The sequence below is a fragment of the Solenopsis invicta genome, chromosome 12 (genome assembly GCF_016802725.1).
Source record: "Solenopsis invicta isolate M01_SB chromosome 12, UNIL_Sinv_3.0, whole genome shotgun sequence".
Lineage (NCBI taxonomy): Eukaryota > Metazoa > Arthropoda > Insecta > Hymenoptera > Formicidae > Solenopsis > Solenopsis invicta.
The window spans coordinates 3,054,599-3,075,059 of record NC_052675.1 but is presented as its reverse complement, the minus strand read 5'-3'; positions in this window follow the sequence as shown (position 1 = coordinate 3,075,059).

Below are 20,461 nucleotides of genomic sequence, written 5' to 3'. Positions count from 1 at the left end.
TTAAAATATTTTTATAGTAGTAAATAGTATGAAGTTCTTATTATTATAATTTATTATTATAATCTTAGAAATAACAAGAAAAGAAGATAAAATTAATTACTGTTACGTAAGTTATTTGTAAACGTTGTAGATCTTTTAAAATTATCCGCTAAGGCCACTATTCATTGACTGATTAGATACATTAAATTGTTGTGTCTAGTTCTGTATCTTTAAATGATGTTATAGTACCATCGCGCAAGTTATTTGTATTATGTAATATCTGCATAAAATTTATCATAACGATATCGTGAAGGTTACAGATTTGTTCCATTCATTGTTTATTCATTGCGTAAACATCCTTAATTAATCTAAGAATGTTATATCAAATTAACGACTATTAAAAGGATCGATGGGGTCAAAACGTTGTATGTTGCTTTTGAGTTTCCTTTTTCGTATGTGACGCATACGAGCTGTTAAAAAACAATCTGCGAGAGAGAATAGAGTATTTTAAGGCGCGTGTATATACGCTCATCTGTTGACAATCGATACTGAAATGTCATTTATTGTATATTGAACGTGACAATTTGAAAACCTTTTAAGTCTAAGCATTGAGTGTCCGCAGATTAATTTTAAAAATAGATTCTTTAATAAATCTGAAAAAAATTATGTTTCTCTCAGATTTTGTTGAAAAAAAAATCAGTTTGTAGATTTTGATTTTTAAGATTAGGTATTTTAATAATTATCTTTCACATATAATCTTTATTAATGAGAAATTCATTTAAAATAAGTTTGATCTGTTATCGAAATTTGATACAATAAAGATAAACCACCTTCTATAGTTATATATTAATTCGTAAAATGATATAATTATTCGCACTTAAATGTTTATGGAATTCTAATAAACTCAGAATTAATATATACATTGTGATACGTACCTTAAGATAAAATATATTTATAAGAAGAAAAGATGTTAAAAATATAAATCTAAAGTAGAAATATTTGCAATTAATGAGATGTTATTTTATTTAATTCTTAATAAGTTCCTTTCATATGTCATTACATGTATGTTATTCACATAATTGTGTACATACCTGTGATACAGCGTACAAATTTATAGGAATAAATCGATAAAACGGTGTTACTGATTTATTGACTTGTTATGCAAGACGATCAAAAATAATTTTGCTTGGGCTGTGTATAGTTTTCACAGCTCTTATTATCGCGCACCGGATTATTATCATCTAGCCGACAGGATGTTTATTAATAGTTACATAAGAGGTAATCTTATGATAAAAGATGTATGAATAAAGTAAACAAAAACAGAAAAATAACAGAAAAATAAATTTATCGTTTTACCCCTCCATTCAATTTAAACTTACATATAAAAAATGCGCAAACAACGTAGCTGCATTGAAGCCGCACGTTTGCACGGTGTGTTATCGCAGGTGTGCAGTGTCCACAACTTTTAGAAGCACGGACGCAATTTTGAATATTGTAAAATAAGTATTTTAACCCTTAAACACACCGATCCTGTAAAATACGGAAACACATTTTTGGGTCTGTGAGACTTTTTCAACTTTGAGAAGCTGTATCTTTGATTACAATCAATATTTTTCTACGATTTTTTTTTAAAACGAAAGTTCGAAATCTCGGCAGTGTGACTGCACAATCGGCATTGCCGAAAAATAATTTATTGTGAAGTTATAAAAGAAAAACCATTAAGCAAAAATGAGAAATTGGTCAAAAATCCACTTTTCCTTTAAAAAATCATATCTTCGCAACAAAAAAGGACTTTCAAATACGGCGTTTTAAAACTAAAGAGTCAAACTTTCAAAATAAAATTTGGCAAAGTCATTCCTTTTAAAAAGTATAATTATGTAACATGGAGAATATGAGGTATTTTTGGGCATCTAAAAATTTATTTAAAAAAAAAATTATATCTTTGCAACAAAAAACTTTGAACAACTTTACAATATGGCGTTTTCAAGCTAAAGATTCATACTTTAAAAAAAAAATTATTTCATTGTTATGTTACATCCGGAGGATTTCACGATTTCCCTTTTTGCATCCATTATATAAATTATGCTAAACAAGCTAAGGGATTGTCTGTAAAATTTACAATACTTATACCCGGAACTCCACGATTTCTCTTTTATAAATAACACTATCACCCGGCTATTATAAGAAAAAAAATCAAACATTGTTCTCGGAATATATATATATAATGGCCACATATTACATCCGGAGCAATAAATAGAAGCAAAAAAAGGAGAAATCGTGCGACTGCAAAATTATAAGCAACGATGCTTATTTAATAATTCATATGGACGAACAAAGCCTGGACTCGAAAGAGAAAAAATCTAAACGCTATTAAAGTCTGGCAACAATCAGAGATAAGATTGAGTCGCGACGCCGGACGGAAACTATAAAACTATAAAATCAAAATTTACAACCCGGCTTTGTGTGTTCAAACCTATGTTTCATCACGAACGGAAAGATGATTCATAAGCGAGTCCCAAATAAACGGACGCGGCGATATAAAAAATCGGGACCGAACGTTCCAAGAAGAGGAACCGTAAGATAACGAATCCCTTAAGCGATTGGGTGATGCAACTGCTCGCCCCTCTTAGAGTTAAGAAAAATCGGGAGAAGATGGAAAATTAGCCAACGAGAGATCATCCGAGAATATGATTGGTAGTGAGCGTTGGTGAACTATAAGCTCAACGAATAAGCTCAAAATTTCGACAACAAGGAATCTCCAAGGAAAGGGAAAAAGCTCAAAAAGATTCACCCAATCAAATCCTCATTTCACCCACCAAACTAATCTCACGCCCTTTTCCTAAGCCCTATAAAATACGCAGCTTCGAACGCCTCGAGATTCATTCATTCAAAAAATTCAAAGTTCAAGTTCGCACTCACATCCACGCGTTGCAAGTGTCGAAGCTGTGCGCGTTATTTTCAAAATCGTTTTAAACTTAGAGTCTGTGCTTAAGAATCACATACATTAAAACTCCGAGCAGCCCACCGTTGAAGCATCCCCAGAGCGGACAGCCTGCGCTGCGTCAAGCACCTTTCAACCCGCAGATTTCCATAGTTCTTCCCTTTTTCTTCTTGTCTAACTAATAAGTAAGTTTTTTCTTTTTTTCTCTTTTTCGGTTTTACTTCAATTTTCCATTCAACTCGCCAGGAATCAATCGCTAATGAGCAATCACAGCCGTTCATGTCCCAGCTCCTTGTTCCCAATATTATTATTTTTATTTCGGATTAATACAGCAATTCTCATTTTAGACAATTCCCGACTTTCCCTCTAAATATTTCTTAAATCTCTATGTAAATGAAATGTTCTACTTCCATTCTTAAATCTTAGGTTTTGATTTGATTTAATAGTTAAAATATTGTAGGTTATTATAATATATTTAGAGAAATGTGGTCCAAGTACAGGGTTCGCACAATGAGAATAGCACACCTCGGATACAATGACGGTGTTTGCAAAGTACTCGGCGGTCTCAGTCTCTTCAGTTTCCAAATGCCCTTCGATCGCATAGCTCGGCCCTATCGTAACACTCACACCACTCACCGACTCGCAACCTAACAACACGCAACTCGCAACGCAACGCAAGACTCGCTCCCTCCCAACACGTGTGTTCCGCCGCTGATCTTCCACGCTCACCTGCGCCATCTGACCCCCGCTCTTACACACAGGGTATCTGCATCGCACTCGCTCGCACACCGCACGCATACTCACGCTCGCACTCTTTTGCACACTCACGCATACTCGCACTCGACCGACCATCCTACAATATGAATCTCAACGCATAATTACAATTCCCATAACCGAAATCAATCAATTCCATCTTCTCCTACACAAATGTAATAGAATTAAGTTTTTTATTTTTTTATTTTATACTATAACTCCTAGCGATAATGCATAATACTAATTTCTTCAATAACCTTTAATTAATTTCTTGTTTTGTTCATTTTTATAATTATATATCAATATTAAACAATGTATTTAAATTTTTAACTTCTGAATAATCGTTGCCTAATCATTTTGTATTTTAATTAAACTAACCGATTACGTCTGCTGTCTTAATTAATAATGATTACCTTGTTATATTGTTTTCTTTTTTTTTCTATTAAATAACAATAACCGATAATGTATTCATTTGCTAATTCTTTTTGAAACTTTATATATGTAAAATTCAAGTATCAGAATATATGTTAAATTTTAGTTAAAAAGAAGCTCCAACGTAAAATTTTATTTCATCAAACCCATCTCGTACTCACACACTAACCTCCCGACTCGAAAAGATTACACTCGGTCCGATCCCGAGTTATAGAGATTGAATTCTCTGACTCAAATTAGGACCAACGATCGCACGATTTTGAAAAGGCGTTAAAGCGTGTCATTACACGTTGACGCATAATTTCGGAATCTTCGAAAGTGCGTTCGGCTCGTGCCGCACGTCCCACTAGTGCGGTCACGAGAATAAAAGAGTTTTTGTTGCATCCTTCCCTGCCTTCCTTTCCTTAAGGCTGGATGTAACAGTTATTTCTTTTAAAAAATGTACTTATGTAACAAAGCAAATATGAGGTATTTTTGATTAAATCGTGTCTAAAATTGAAAATTGATGTATTTCATGATATATTTCGGAAAAACTCCCTTTTCTACAGCATTTTATAGTATTCCAACTTTAGACAAAGTACATGCGAGTAACATTCGCAAACCGACCTGTTCGAACGTATTTTATCCAGCTTTTTTTATGTAAAATACTCACAAAAAAGTTTCACTTACCCACAAAACCCACGTGGTACTTTCTCTTCTCTGTATTGTCATTGAAAAATCTTTCTATTTCAAAAATTCGAGAGATAGCATCTTTAATTCTCATTGAAAAATTTTATTCCAACTCAAGTGGTATTTCAACATTTAATTTCAAAGAATTAAAGAGGAAACAATACAAAATAAGAAAATTTTATTGAAATAAAAATTTCTTCTATAGACTTCTATAGATCGACGGACAATTCCGCGTTGTTTGTTTTAAATTACGTTTGCCAACTATGTTAGGGAGATGCGATGAGAAGGAAACGCGGCGTATCTTTTACGTCTACGTTAATATGTAACAGGAGCGAACACAGTTTATCAATACGATAGCAAGCATTTCATACTTTATTATTGACAGATACATTTAAAACGTTATATCTAACAAGGAAAGTGCGCGAAGTGTTAATCGCGAATAGGTACGAATTAAATATTGTTAGGAAGATCTTACCGAGTAGAGTTTAGCTGTGCAATATTTCGCTTGAATGACACTTCTAGAGGGCGCTGTGTACAATAGAAGTTGAAGTTATATAGCGTCTTATAAAAGTCCGAAAACGTTAAAATATTTCGAAAATATTCAATTATAGCAAAAAATATGTAAGAAATAAAGTAGAGCTTAAAAAATTTGCTTAATAGTAACAAAAATTAACTTTGGATGAAGTTTCCAAACTCATATAAGGATCAAGTTGAATTTTTTTAATGGATCCTTCTATTTCTTTGCACATTATTTTAACTAATGTCAAAACGTTTTTGAAACACTGGTTACAAACATTTTTCGATAAGAATTTTTTGAATTATGAATCCTCAAATTTAACTAGTATTGCCAACATTAGCATGTGTATGTGTGTTTACGCTTATTACTTGTGCGGCATTTTTTGACTCCAAAGACTACCTAAAGTCAACTATTATTATCATTAACTTTTTAAGCTCTATTTTGTTTTTTACGTATTTTTTGCTATAATTGATCATTTTTGAGATATTTTAATGTTTTTAGACTTTCATAAGATGTTATATAACTTTAACGTTTACTGCGCACAGCGCCCTCTAGAAGCGCCATTCGAGCAAAATATTGCACAGCTACACTCTACTCACAAGGGGAGGATCAGGTGAGTCATCCTGGGATTTCGATCCCAATTTTTTTAGTTACTCTGGAGACGAACAAAAAGTTTACGTCTCCCGGCGTTTGATCGAATAGGCCTTAGTTTCGAAATAATAAATTTGTGAAAATTGGACATACCTCGGCGCGCCACATGAGCTTTCCTGGTAACTTCCCAACCAGTGCAGTCGGCTCCGTGCGTTAGGTGCTTGCTTCACAATCGTAAGATTCGGGTTCGCTTCCGGATGTGTGCAATATTTTTTTTTTTTTTTAATAAGGGTGTTTATTTATCTTGATGATATTGATATAGTATGCAAATTTCTAAAATAGAAAATTTAATTTAATATTACTTTTTAAACATTAATTTAAATTTAATTTGAATTCAAGTAATAATATTTGAAATAATAAATGGGTAATAATAATAATAATATATAAGTTATTTGAAATGGATAACATATAAAGGCAACGTATCTAAATTTTCAAACTGTTTACTTTAAAATTTAATTGGAAATAATATTAACAATATTTTAAAATTCTAGTTTTTAAAATAATTAATCGTAGAAGAAGAATACCAGTGTAGGATAATATGATTTTAAGAAGGATAAAATGGAAATAAATATAATGATTAAAGGTAGTTATTATTAATAATGTCGCAATTTAATCAAGTACGCGATTTAAATAGTTACATATATAGAGCGAATCTTGTCGCTTCAGTCGAATTAATAATATCAATCGTTTCTTGCAAAAGTTCACATAAAAGGAAAAAACGAACTTGTGGCGAACTCTGAATTTCCGCACTTTGTCTCTGTTTATCTCTTACTCTGTCCTTATACACTCTGTCTCTGACACGGAGCACTGTCTCGGCTCGCGACTCACAGCGGACTCCCGCTCGCTCGCGCTCTTCCAAATTCCGACAACATATAAGGTCATTACGATTGTCGACCGATAACAATCGATCTTCGATCCCTCGATCCTTGTCCGATATCTATTCTCCTACAGCTCGGCCATTCCTGCTGCTACATTCGCCCTCGAATGTACATCTTCGACCTGCGTCACTCGGAAACCTCGTTATCGTCTTCAGAATAATCATGATCGTCCTCGCTAACCCATGGCTTCATGTAGTCAGCCGACGTCGTTGTCCGACTTGGACCCTCACTCTCACCAATTTTTTGCACCACATATCTATGGTTGCGTAGGACTCTGATAATCTCGTATGGTCCTAAGAACTTGCCAGAAAGCTACATCCCTAGGCCTCGCTGAGTGCGCTTGATAGCGACCATCTCTCCTTCGCGAAGATCCCTAGGCTTCTTTCTTCTCCTGTCGAAACTCCGCTTGTTCTCCTGCTGCATTTTGACGATGTTTTTCCTCGCCTCAGCTCGCAATTCCTCTCGGGCGTCTTGAAAAGACTCCAGTCGCTCCTTCTCCAATATCTCCTTAATTTCTGGACAATCCTTCAACCTCGGATGTGTCCCTAAAAGCACTTGGAACGGAGATAATCCTAAGCTTCGATGAGGTGCAGCATTCAGAAACTGCTGTGCTGTATCAAGGTGCCGATACCATTCATGCGGTTTTGGAGCAGCCAACTTGGTCAGTAGCGGTATGAGCGTTCTGTTGACTCGCTCAACCTGTCCATTCGCTCTCGGTACACCTGTTGTTATTAAAATGTGCTCGATATTTTGTACCTTACAGTACTCCTCAAACTCGCTCGATGTAAAAGCAGTTCCTCGGTCAGTGACAATCCGTCGTGGATTGCAAAAAACTGCCGCTTGTTTCCTCAGGCGCGTTAAAACCTCATGCGTACTCGTAGATTTTGTAGCGTAGAGCCACACAAACTTGGAGAAAGCGTCGATAACTACGAGAATGTGATGATAAGTCTTCTTCGTCGATGGCAACGGTCCCAGATGATCCATATGCAGGGTATTCAACGGAACCTTCCCCTTCTCAATAGGATGCAAGAAACACTCCTGCTTTCCTTGCTTTCTCTCGGCTAAAATGCACGCGACACAATTGCGCACAATTTCCTCGACTCTTCGTCGTAAATTTGGAATCCAGTAGTCCTTCTTTACTAAACTTTCAGTCTTGTTCACCGAAAAATGGCCTTGCTCATGTGCTCGACGAATAATCTGCGCCTGCATTCTTCTTGGTACCACAAGCTGTAGATCACCATCGGATTCTCTAAACAGTAGGTCACCTCGTAACGTGTACTCCTGTGCTTGTCCGCGAGAAACTAATTCGCGAAGCCTCTTCACACCATCGTCTTCCTCTTGAGCTCTCCTGAGCCTAGCTGTCAACCCAGCGTCTGTCTTGTCGATAACCAAACACGCCGGTAACGGATTACGACTGAGCGCATCAACATGCACCATGCTCTTTCCAGGACGATGCTCTATGGTATAGTGAAACTCCTCCAGAAGCAATGCCCATCTGGCAACCCGTACGCACAGGTCCTTTTTATTCATTGTCAACGTGAAGGTACGACAGTCGGTCACGATTTTGAATGTGATGCCCAGCAAATAAACGCGAAATTTCTTCAACGCCTTTATTATAGCCAAGACCTCCAACTCGTAGCTCGGGTATTTAGCCTCAGCCGATGTCGTTTTCCTGCTTGAATAATAAACAGGATGAAAAAGGTTGTCCTCGTTGCCTCTCTGAAGTAATATTGCACCATATCCAAGCGCCGAAGCGTCCGTATGCAACTCAGTCTCTGCTCCCGCCCGGTACAGACTTAATACTGGTCCTTCGCTCAGCATCTTATTCAACCTCTCGAAGGCATTGTTCTCTGCCGCGCAAAAATTGAATTTTACGCCTGTTTTCAGCAGACTCGACAATGGATGTGCTATTGCGGCATAACCTGGAATAAATTTTCTAAAGTAGCCGCTCAAGCCCAGAAAACTTTGTACCTGCTTAACATTAGTCGGCTCCGGAAAACGTCGAACTGCCTCAGTCTTTTTATTGGATGGGCGCACTTGTCCCGCCTTAATAACGTGTCCCAAAAACTCCACTCTCGTCTGTAGAAAGCAGCATTTCTTCCAGTTGATGTCAAGGCCAGCCTCACTGGCAACTTTGAGCACTCTCTCGAGCCTCTTCAGTCCGATATCAACATCATTTGAAGGAATGATCAAATCGTCCATGTACGCCATCACTATCCCTTCTCGTATCAGGTCTCTAAAAATTAAATTAACAAATCTTTGAAATACGGCCGGCGAATTACACAAGCCAAACGGAACTTTCAAGAATTCGTAGTGTCCATCAGGGACAACAAAAGCCGTATATTTTCGACTCGACTCCTCTACTGCTACGTGGAAGAAACCATTTCTCAGGTCAAGCGTGGTAAATAACAGAGTGCCTTGCAATAGGTCTATCTCGTCCTCTATTAACGGTAACGGATACCGATCCTTGAGAATCTTTTTATTTAGATGACGATAATCCACACAACTTGGCCGCCCCGTCCTTCTTCCGGATCAATACCACAGGACTGGCATACTCCGATATCGATGGCTGAATAATTCCCTCCGCAAGCCATTCGTCGATTTGTGCGTTGACCTCATCTCTTTCCAACGGAGATAATCGCCTGGCAGACTGGTAGACTGGTAGGCTCTTCGTCCTTTAGTATAAGTTTCATTTTAATATTAGTTTCGCGCGCTTTATTCGGCTTATAATTTTCGATAAGGTTTTGTAACGATGCTCTTTGCTCCGCATTTCCCGCGCCGGTCACGTCCACGTAATTTACCCTCAAAATCCGCGTGTGTCAAATTTATATTAAATATTTCCGGTATCGAATGCTTATTCTCGCATGTTGATTCTTGTAACGGACTAATGGAAATTTTTCCTGCTTTGAAATTGACCTCGACAGTATCCAAGAAGTTGGTTCCCAGTAACATTTGATGTCGCATTAACGTGTCCGAGACTACTTGTATACACACGGAATAGTTGTGTTCGTCAACATGAATTTCGGCCTCGAATTCTCCTAGGGTCGTGTTATTATCTGATCCCACTCCACGGAATCGCATTCCGCCCAATTTCAATCGCGGTGAGCCTAATTTTACGTATTCATCCACGCGCATCAGCGTAAGGTCGCTTCCGGAATCTATTAATGCCTTTATTTGATGACCTTGGATCGAAACGTCTTTAACATATTTTTGGTTCCTAGATCGCGTTGCGGTAAGACAGCTTTTCGAGGTTCCCGCTTTTTTTGGGCATTTAGACGCAATGTGTCCGTGTTCGTTACATGCAAAGCATTTCGCGCCTTGATCTTTAGTCGGACAGTTTGCCCCCAGATGATCTCGCCTACCACAATTATGGCAATGTCTAACTGTATCTGCCGGCCTTCTTTTCGCGTCACCTTTCTCAGTCTTCTCTTCTCTATTCGCGACACCGTTTCTTTTTTCAAATTTTGCCGAGTTAAACGCACCTCGTTCTCGCAAGGTTGCCTTTTCAAATGCATTCAGAAGCGCCTCCACTGTGTCAAACCTTTGGATACGCGCCTAGTTTCGAAGCGCATCGTCTGGTATGCCCTCGACAATATATTCTAGCATCTCGTCGTCGTTGATAGGAACACGGTTTCCGGTAATGATCTTCTCGTGGACATACTCATGGAACGTCTCTTCTTTTTTCCACATCCGGTCCTCGAATTTTTTCCTTAGTACCACCTTAGACTGACGGTGCTGAAACATGCTCCGCAATTCACCGAGAAGAGCGTCGAACGACATCGCAACATATTCCGGTTTCGAATGTATCCATTCCAGCGCTTTGCTTTTCAGTCGCATACCGATTACTAGTCTAGCCGTATCATCTTCTAGTTTATACGTTGTCTTCAATAAACGGATCTAATTTTCCCATATCTCGTAATGCACTGATTTACCATCAAAATAACCGAGTAAATCCGCGATAGCAGTTACATTTATTTTTGATCGTGCAGATTGAGTTCGTACGATATCATTGTTAGCGTTTTGATTTTCGTTAATTGCCACGCGTTCCATCTGCTGATTTTGTCGCAACATCTCTATTTTGCGCCGCGCTAATTCTAACTCGCGTCGCGCTCTCTCTCTCTCTTTTGTAAAGCTCAATTTCCGATAGTCGTGCGCTTGTACCTTGCTGCGTCCTTGAAACGCTAGCCTGTGAGACATCCTCCGCATCGCCACGCCGATCGCGAGACTCTTCGTTATCCTCGCGTAGCCACTCGCCATTCGGATCAGCCTTCATCAGACGACAGATCAATTCGTTCTTCGTTCCCGCCGTCGATAGATTATGTCTTTTTAGCATCTCCTTAAGTGCCTCTACTTTATACTTAGTCGGATCCTTCATTACTGCCTGCTGAATATTGTCCATTGCGACTTGCACGCAACTCACTTATAAATCTCACAATATATTACACAATAACAGGTGTCTTTGTCTCTCGCGAAATTTCCTTGTGAGTCACTTATGTACACAACATTCTGTTTTCGTGTTTGTCTCTTTGTCCGATATCACTGTGTAACGACGCGCGTTGAACTGTTCTCGCATTCCAACGGTTTTCGCATGTAATATGTAATATAATATAATATGCGTTACGGCACTTATCAATAGATGAGCCTTATCGCTGGACGAGCTCTATCGCTGGACGAGCTTTATCGCTGGACGAGCTTTATCGCTGGACGAGCTTTATTGCTGGAGGAGCCCCCATGGTGTAGGATAATATGATTTTAAGAAGGATAAAATGGAAATAAATACAATGATTAAAGGTAGTTGTTATTAATAATGTCGCAATTTAATCAAGTACGCGATTTAAATAGTTACATATATAGAGCGAATCTTGTCGCTTCAGTCGAATTAATAATATCAATTGTTTCTTGCAAAAGTTCACGTAAAAGGAAAAAACGAACTCGTGGCTAACTCTGAATTTCCGCACTCTGTCTCTGTTTATCTCTTACTCTGTCCTTATACACTCTGTCTCTGACACGGAGCACTGTCTCGGCTCGCGACTCACAGCGGACTCCCGCTCGCTCGGGCTCTTCCAAATTCCGACAACATATAAGGTCATTACGATTGTCGACCGATAACAATCGATCTTCGATCCCTCGATCCTTGTCCGATATCTATTCTTCTACACCAGTGTTAAATTTAAACAATTTGAAAATTTTAATACGTTGCCTTTATATGTTATCCATTTCAAATAACTTATATATTATTATTATTACTACCTATTTATTATTTCAAATATTATTACTTGAATTCAAATTCCCTTCAAATTAAATTTAAATTAGTGTTTAGAAAGTGATATTAAATTAAATTTTCTATTTTAGAAATTTGCATACTATATCAATATCATCATAATAAATAAATACACTTATTAAAAAAAAAAAATGTTGCACACATCCGGGAGCGAACCCGGATCTTACGATTGTGAAGCAAGCACCTAACGCACGGAGTCGACTGCACTGGTTGAGAAAACAGTTACCAGGAAAGCTAATGTGACGTGCCGCGGTATGTCCAATTTTTACAAATTTATTATTTCGAAACTAAGGCTTATTCGATCAAACGCCGGGAGACGTAAACTTTTTGTTCGTCTCCAGAGTAACTAAAAAAATTGGGATCGAAATCCCAGGGTGACTCACCTGATCCTCCCCTTGTCAGTAAGACCTTTTTAACGATATATAATTTGTACCCATTTGTGATTAACACTTCGCGCATTTCCCTTGTAAGCAATGGGGATTTTCTCATTCAAAAAGCAGAAAATTATTTTTTAAAATATATTAAGACAAAATAAATTTTTGTATTTATTAGGTCGAGTCATAAACACTTCCGTTTGATACCCCATGCTAACTTTTCCTAATTTCTCCAGGTGACGGCAAACAGTTGATTGTGATGTATTCAACCTTTCTGCTATATATCTTGTTGATTGATGTAGATTTTGTTCCAATATTGCCTGTAAAAATTATTGTAAAGGTTAGAAGGACGTTCAGTCCAAGTTTCGTCCTGTAATATCGTATCTCCAAAATGGAATTTGGTAAACAAACTTCTAACTGTCCAATCTCTTATTAGACCTTCACTGAATGCACCGCTTATTTTTTCAGCTTAGCACTATTGTCTTGTTTAAATTCCCAAAGCATCACATAAGAAATATGCATTTCTTCATTCCCCAGTTTAGAGGTTATGAACAACAGTTTAATGAAACGTGCACCACACAGAACAGTTGTCAGAAGACTAATTAAACCCTTATCTATTTAGTGAAAGTAAAAACTCATTTGTCCTGGTGACTTATAATTATAGTTATTTATGATTTGACCTAATAATATGTTAAAATCATTATATTTATATTAAACATGTTATAACCATTGACATACAAAATGGACTGCTGATGATCGTGGTGGGAGTAGAAAGACACATACAAGGTGTGTTCAAAAAGTATCGCGAATTTTGAATTTTCGCGGGTTACGTATATTCGAATTTCGATCTTTTTGTGGCGTTATGTTGGTACTCATGTCTCTCACTTATGCCGACAAGCTCGGCCATTTTGAATGTTCACTTAATTGTTGACAGCTGCTTTGCTTGCACGTGTTTTGGATCGTCTTCGATTTTTACCTATTCAAAAAAATGGATCAAAGAACCTGTATCAAATTTTGTGTGAAAAACGAAATTAAGTGCGCGGATGCATTCCGAATGTTGACTGTGGCATACGGAGAAGCTACCTTGGACCGAAGCAACGTTTATCGGTGGTACAAAATGTTCTCAGAAGGCCGAGAAGATGTGAACGACGAAGAGCGTGCCGGACGCCCGAGCACTTCAACAACAGACGAAAAAATTAATGAAGTGGAGAAAATGGTATTGGCCAATCGTCGAATCACCGTTAGAGAAGTTGCTGAGGACCTAAACATATCGATTGGCTCGTGCCATTCGATTTTTATCAATGATTTGGGCATGAGACGGGTCGCCGCGAAATTCGTACCAAACGCCCCTGCTCACACATCGTTGCTTGTGCGCCACTTTTTGGCCAAAAACAACACACTAATGATGCCGCAGCCACCGTATTCCCCAGATCTGGCCCCCTGTGACTTTTTCTTGTTCCCTAAACTGAAGAGGCCCATGAAAGGACGACGTTACGCTACGCTTGACGAGATAAAGACGGCATCGAAGGAGGAGCTGAACAAGATAAAAAAAATGATTTTTTGAAGTGCTTCGAAGATTGGAAAAACCGTTGGCACAAGTGTATAATATCTCATGGGGATTACTTTGAAGGGGACAAAATAGATATTCATGAATAAATAAATAATTTTTGAAAAAACACAAAATTCGCGATACTTTTTGAACACACCTCGTAGAGTGAAAAGCAGACAATACGAAGAACGTTCGTTCTCTGTCTACTATTGTAAGTTTGATTGGTTGCTGGGGCCCCAACAATCAATCAGATTTAGTAAACAGAGAACGAACGTTCTTCGTATTGTCTGCTTTTCACTTTATGTGTCTTTCTACCTCCACCACGGTCATCAGCAGTCCATTCTGTATGTCAATGGTTATAATGTAATTATAACGTAAAATATTTTTGCTTGATATGTTTAAATGTATCCCTGCTTAGACCGTCCGACTTCCGATAGAAAACGATAGAGAAAAAACTTTATCATCTTTAATCGTATTTCTGATTTGTGTTTTTCACATTGAATTTCCTATATTCATGACTGAATATGCATCAATGCGAAACTTCTCACAGAAATCATATCATATTAAATACGAAATTCTTAGAGAACACGTTATTATATTATTTCAGTGATTGGTGTTTCATACTATTCTATCATTAATGTTACATAAGACAAGCATTTACCGTACCCAGTGACAAATTTTACATTCAGAAGAAATGATTTCGAATCGCATTTAATGTGAAAAATACAGGATATTGGAATGGACATGGATCGTATGATATCCCTGCCAAAAATATGCGATTAAAACCGATTAAAAAAAAAGTAATCCAAATCGATCGGGATTTCTGCACCGAAAATACGGTATTAACATCGATTAAAAATCAGAATCGGAATTAGTATAATTCGGACGGATTAATATTGGGATAAATCCATTTCAATCCGAAATTACATGATTTCATAAATTATAATTAAATCGAATTTTAATGCGATATGACACGTTGAGACGCTAACAAATCTTGTGTGTCATTTTTAAATAAAGAGATATTTTGATGACAACACTATAAATCACGTTAAAAAATTTGTAAAATTGTCCAAAAGCTATGATTTTTTGGCAGTTCATAAACCGTCAAGAAACAAAGAATTTTAGAACAATTTTACAAACTTGTTAAAATAATTTACAATGTTATTTTATTAAAATAGCTTTTTATTTGAAAATAGCACGCAAGAATTCTCAGCGTCTCAGCGCATCATTTCTCGCTACTAGTGTCAGGATTCCCAAATGTGATGGTCACTGAGAGTATTTAGGAGTCTTAATGCAACTACATTAAAATTTGTAAAAATTTTTATATTATGCATTACACTTAAACAATTTATAAATTTAAAAACAGAAATATACAGGGTGAGTCATTTTAGTTTATGGAGCCGAATATCTTCCAAATAACGGTATCTACAAAAAAATGGTTTAGATAAAAGTTGACCAGGACAGAGGGGGTCATTCAATTGTACCATTGGTTTTGACCTTGAGGTCAATTTTGAAGGTTATTTCAAGGTCAAGATGGTTTTTTTAAATGGGACACCCTATTTTTGACTGCGGATTTTGAAAGAGCGGAAAATTTTACATCAAACTTGTCTTATGAAAAAATTGTTTTTGCGACCTTGGAAAGGTAAAAAATGAAGGTGAAATGCCTGAAAAACGATCTAGTGTACTTTTTCTGAAATGACGTGGTTTTCTGGGTAACACAAATGTGCATAATGCTTAAACAAAGTCAATGAATTGTAAAAGTGTTAATCACTTTGACTAGCTTGACCTTGAGGTCAATTTTCAAGGTTGTTTGAGGCTCATAACTCATTTTTTGATTAGTAAACCCTATTTTTGACCGCAGAACCTATTTCTTGACAATGGGCTCTTAAACAATGGCACTTTTTACATGAGCATAGGGATTTTTTAGTTTTTCGACCTGACCTTTTGAAGGTCATATCAAGGTCATATCAAGGTCAAAAGCACTTTCATCTTACTTTTAGCGTTACCCGGAAACAACGATGTGGACGTAGTAAGTTCTGTTTCCTTTAGAGTGCTTGATAATAGGGAATCCCCTTGCCTCTCACGTCGGGGTGCTTGATTATCGTGAGTCCCCTCGCCACTCACTGACACTGTAATTTAAATGAATTACCCACGGAGTAATTGTTCAAAATTACCTCCGTTGGCTTCGAGGCTTAACTGCAATCTGTTTTGAAAACTATCCACAGTTCTAAGCAGGGTAGCTGTAGGAATGGCTAACTAAGGAGCGCGATACATCGTCTCAGGACCGTGCGTTGCGCCGTCCGGCGGCGCCGTTGCTAAGGCGCGAGCGATGGGAGGGGAGCAATAGGCGTGCGTCGAAGAATCCGGCCGAAAGTTGCAAGTAGTAATGTTTAAGCATTATGCACATTTGTGTTACCCAGAAAACCACGTCATTTCAGAAAAAGTACACCAGATCGTTTTTCAGGCATTTCACCTTCATTTTTGACCTTCCCAAGGTCGCAAAAACAATTTTTTCATAAGACAAGTTTGATGTAAAATTTTCCGCTCTTTCGAAATCCGCAGTCAAAAATAAGGTGTCCCATTTAAAAAAACGGGACCAGGGTTCTGAGGGTCCAGGGTTCGAGTCCCTGTTCAGGCGCCATGTAACAACCTGTGTTTTGTCCGAGCGCGGACGAGCTCAGGGAAGCCAGGGCTCGAAGGAAGGTTGCCGGGTTAATTAATTCCGAGATCGGGCGTGCGTTTAAGGAGAAACTACTTTATTTGAGATACAATGCTGATAATATGCGCACGTAGTTCGGGGATACACGAGGTGTATCCGCGACGGTACGGTGACGCGATTTCACAATAATAAGACGCGATATGTACAGAACGGGGATCTATTTACATTCTCTCGGTCGCGTGTACTCGGCTCGCGGCCGGTATGAGAGAGCGCACGATAGCGCGGCCTTGCTTGCGCTTGGTTCGGTGTCGTCGCGAGGGCTTCACGGTGTTTACGTCGCCGCCGGCCTTGTCAATCCGCGACGCGCGCGGGTCGGGACGTCCTACGTTAGAAGCCGCGCCGGTGTTCCGCGAATTCGCGACAGGTGCGCGGCGGGATTCCCTTAGTAGGGAATCCCCGACGTGAGTCGGTGCCGGCTGCCTCGAGATCCCTCGATGGAGGCAGAGATCTCTCTACCCCCTGGATGGCAGTCGTTACCGCGGACTCTCGGACGGAAATGGGTTTGACGGAATCGTTGAGATCTCTCAACGGTGGCAGAGCTCGCTCTACCACTCGGATTCCCTAGGTGCCGGGAAAGCGGGATCGGAAATCGCCGAGATCTCTCAGCGGTGACAGAGCTCACTCTACCACGGGGATTTCCTGGGTCTGGCTCGGAGGCTGGACCGGGGAAGAGTCGATCTCTCTGTGAGATCGTCCGCCTTTTATACCCCGATCTCGGAGAGTCGGGGATGTTCGAGTGGAGCTCGGTTCTCCCCGGAATACAGCATCCCCGCTGCTCCGAGATCGGTCCGGTATCGCGCTCTCGCTTGAGCGTACGCCTCTCTGTCGCTCCAACGCCAGGAGCGTGCGAATTAATGCGCGTGCGCGTGGACTTCGGGCGTTTAACGGCGCGCTTGTCGGACCGTTCGCGCGCGCGTGTGTGAGGCGATTATCGACGCGTAGCGCCTGTTCGTCTGTCTGGCGGGTGTTCGGCCGGACAGGGGAGCGGTTCGTGGCCCCAGGGGGAACAATGCGGAGGAGCATCGTTACAATGTACATAGCTCAATAGTTCCAATAAGTGATGTAAAAAGCAAGATTATTCATGTAGATGTAGGATATTCTAGATATTTATGCAAACCTCCGAATGTATATGAGATTCAATAATATGGTAATAAATACAATGCTGTTTATAAAAAAATGTTATCGTACATTTTATTTAAAAAAATGTTAATGCAAATGTTATGCAAACCTCAATATAGTTAAAATTATTAATAAGAAATATTATTGTAATAAACAACTTTTTTTTTTATTTAAAAAATCTACAATTTATGTCCATATACTAACGTGGTTGAAATTTAATTGTTGGTTAATTTACAGAATGACAATGTCAAAATTTCTAATATAATTATTGCATATAATATAGTAGAAATGCTTAAATTTCGGAGTTGCCAGCATCCTACAAGTTAACCAATGATTAAATTTAAACCTTTGATAGAAATGGGCATTAAGCGGATTATTTTGGATTATATATCCGTTCGATTATTCAAATTTATTTGGATTGACAACAGTATGGATTAGAATGTAATTATTTCGGATTAGAAATAATTCGCGATAGCGATATTAAAATCAATTACGGTTTTTATAGAATTAAAACCGATTATTTTTTAATCCGCTCGTGGATTGAATCGATTAAAACATGCTTAAAACCGATTAAAAATGATTCCGTTTTAATCGGTTTTAATCGCACATTTTCGGCAGGGATTCAATGCAAAATTTTACGTAGAGATCTTTTCCGATTCTATGCAAAATTTCGCACTTCGATATAATGTACAATTTGTGATCCATGCTTTATAAAATATTATCAGAAATATCACATAGAAATTTGTTACACAAATTCATCATTATATCATTTGTATAATAAAATTTGTTATACAAATTTAATTGATCATAGCAGCAAACTTAATTACACAAAATGATTGTTGATTTTGTGGAGATTTGTAACGAAACGCCCCTCCACCTCGCGCGCGCCGCCACTCAGTTCCGCCCACCCGAGCACCAACAAACACCACGTGCGCGCACTGAGCTAACCTACCGTCGCGATCACGCGTAGAGTCCCTAGAAGTAGAGAGTCTGGATATCTCGGGGTTCCACGTGATTGGATGCACGTGATTGTGCACCTAAAATAGCAGCACCAATATGGATCCCTGTTTAATCCTGTTTAGCCAATGCGATAACAGCATACAACACATTCAAGTGCACACAATGCTAACATACACACACATAAAGCTCACGTACATACACTGACATATTCATCACCGACATTTTAGGGGCAGATGTCCAGACTCTCTACTTCTAGGGACTCTAATCACGCGGCAGCACGCGCGCCGCCCGTGGCGTTCGGCAACGTTCCCACTCCGGGCCAACCGACCGAACGCACGGATTGGTCCACCCAACCGTGCGTTCGGATACATAAGCCGACAGTGGGAACACCGAGTCAGATCTTCCCGGTCCACCGAACCCGACAGGTCGAGAATCCTCGACCGCAACTCCGACTCCCAAGAGGACAAGAATACTTGCCTCATCCAGACCCCTCGACGATAATCCTCGTCGTCCCGACTAGCTGAGGATCCTCGGCTAACAACGAAATTCCGAACACCCGCTCCGCAACCAATCGCGGCGAGCATTCTCGCCGCGCTTCGTAGCCGAGTATCCTCGGCGAATCACCGTTCATGACGAGCATCCTCGTCGAGTCCGCAGGCTAGGTATCCCTGGCCAATCAACTCCGTCCTCTCCCTCAGGGAAGACTCGCTCACCGTAACCTAGAACATCGTCAGGGCATCTGCGCCCTGGCAATATCCTCGCCTCACCTTGCACGAGGCGGCTCGGGCGAAGCGCGGAATCGCCACCGTCAGACCGACTTCGCGTTGCGCGAATCCCCGACCAATCCGGACACCGTGTCCGCTTAAACCGCGCGTATAGATTGTTACCGTTAATAAATTCTCTCTTGTCGCCTACTGTTTATGTTTCATTTCGATTACCGATTAGTTAGGTTATTATTATTATTAAGTTCTTTTCCGTTTTCGTAGTGCATATCATTTTGTTATTTCAAGCGACACATTACTTTGTTATACGATACGAGAGCTAGCGTTTCGGACCGCACAAAGGCGATTGGTTAGCGCGATCACCGATAACCAATCGCGTTCTTGCTTCAGCTCGGTACACTTATCGCGAGGCTGCTATGACTGACCAACGATCTCTCTTTCTGTAACTATCAAGTTTGAATAAAGATAGTCTTTTTCATTTGAATTCCGAGTGCGATTGTTCTCCCGAACCCGGCCAATCCGGCGAGCTTATCCGCAACCGTAACCTGATCCAGCACCGAACCGACCGAAAATCCACCAGCATTACAGATTTAAACTTACTATTATATTGTAAATAATAATTGATTAAAATTAAAGTGTAAAAATTTTAAATTGATGGAAAATGTATCTAATTTAAAAAAATAATATTAATTTTTTTTCAAATTGATCCTTTGGCATCCTAAAATATACTTTTGACAAATATAAATGGTACATTTAAGAGAAGCAGAAGAATCAATTTCAAGTACTAAAATTATCAATATTATTTTTAAAATTTAGTTATTTCCAACAATTTAGAAATTAATTTTACGTAGTTATTTTAATTTTTTTAAAACAGAAAATGCCTAATTTGTATGAAATTTACATCGTTCATACATTGA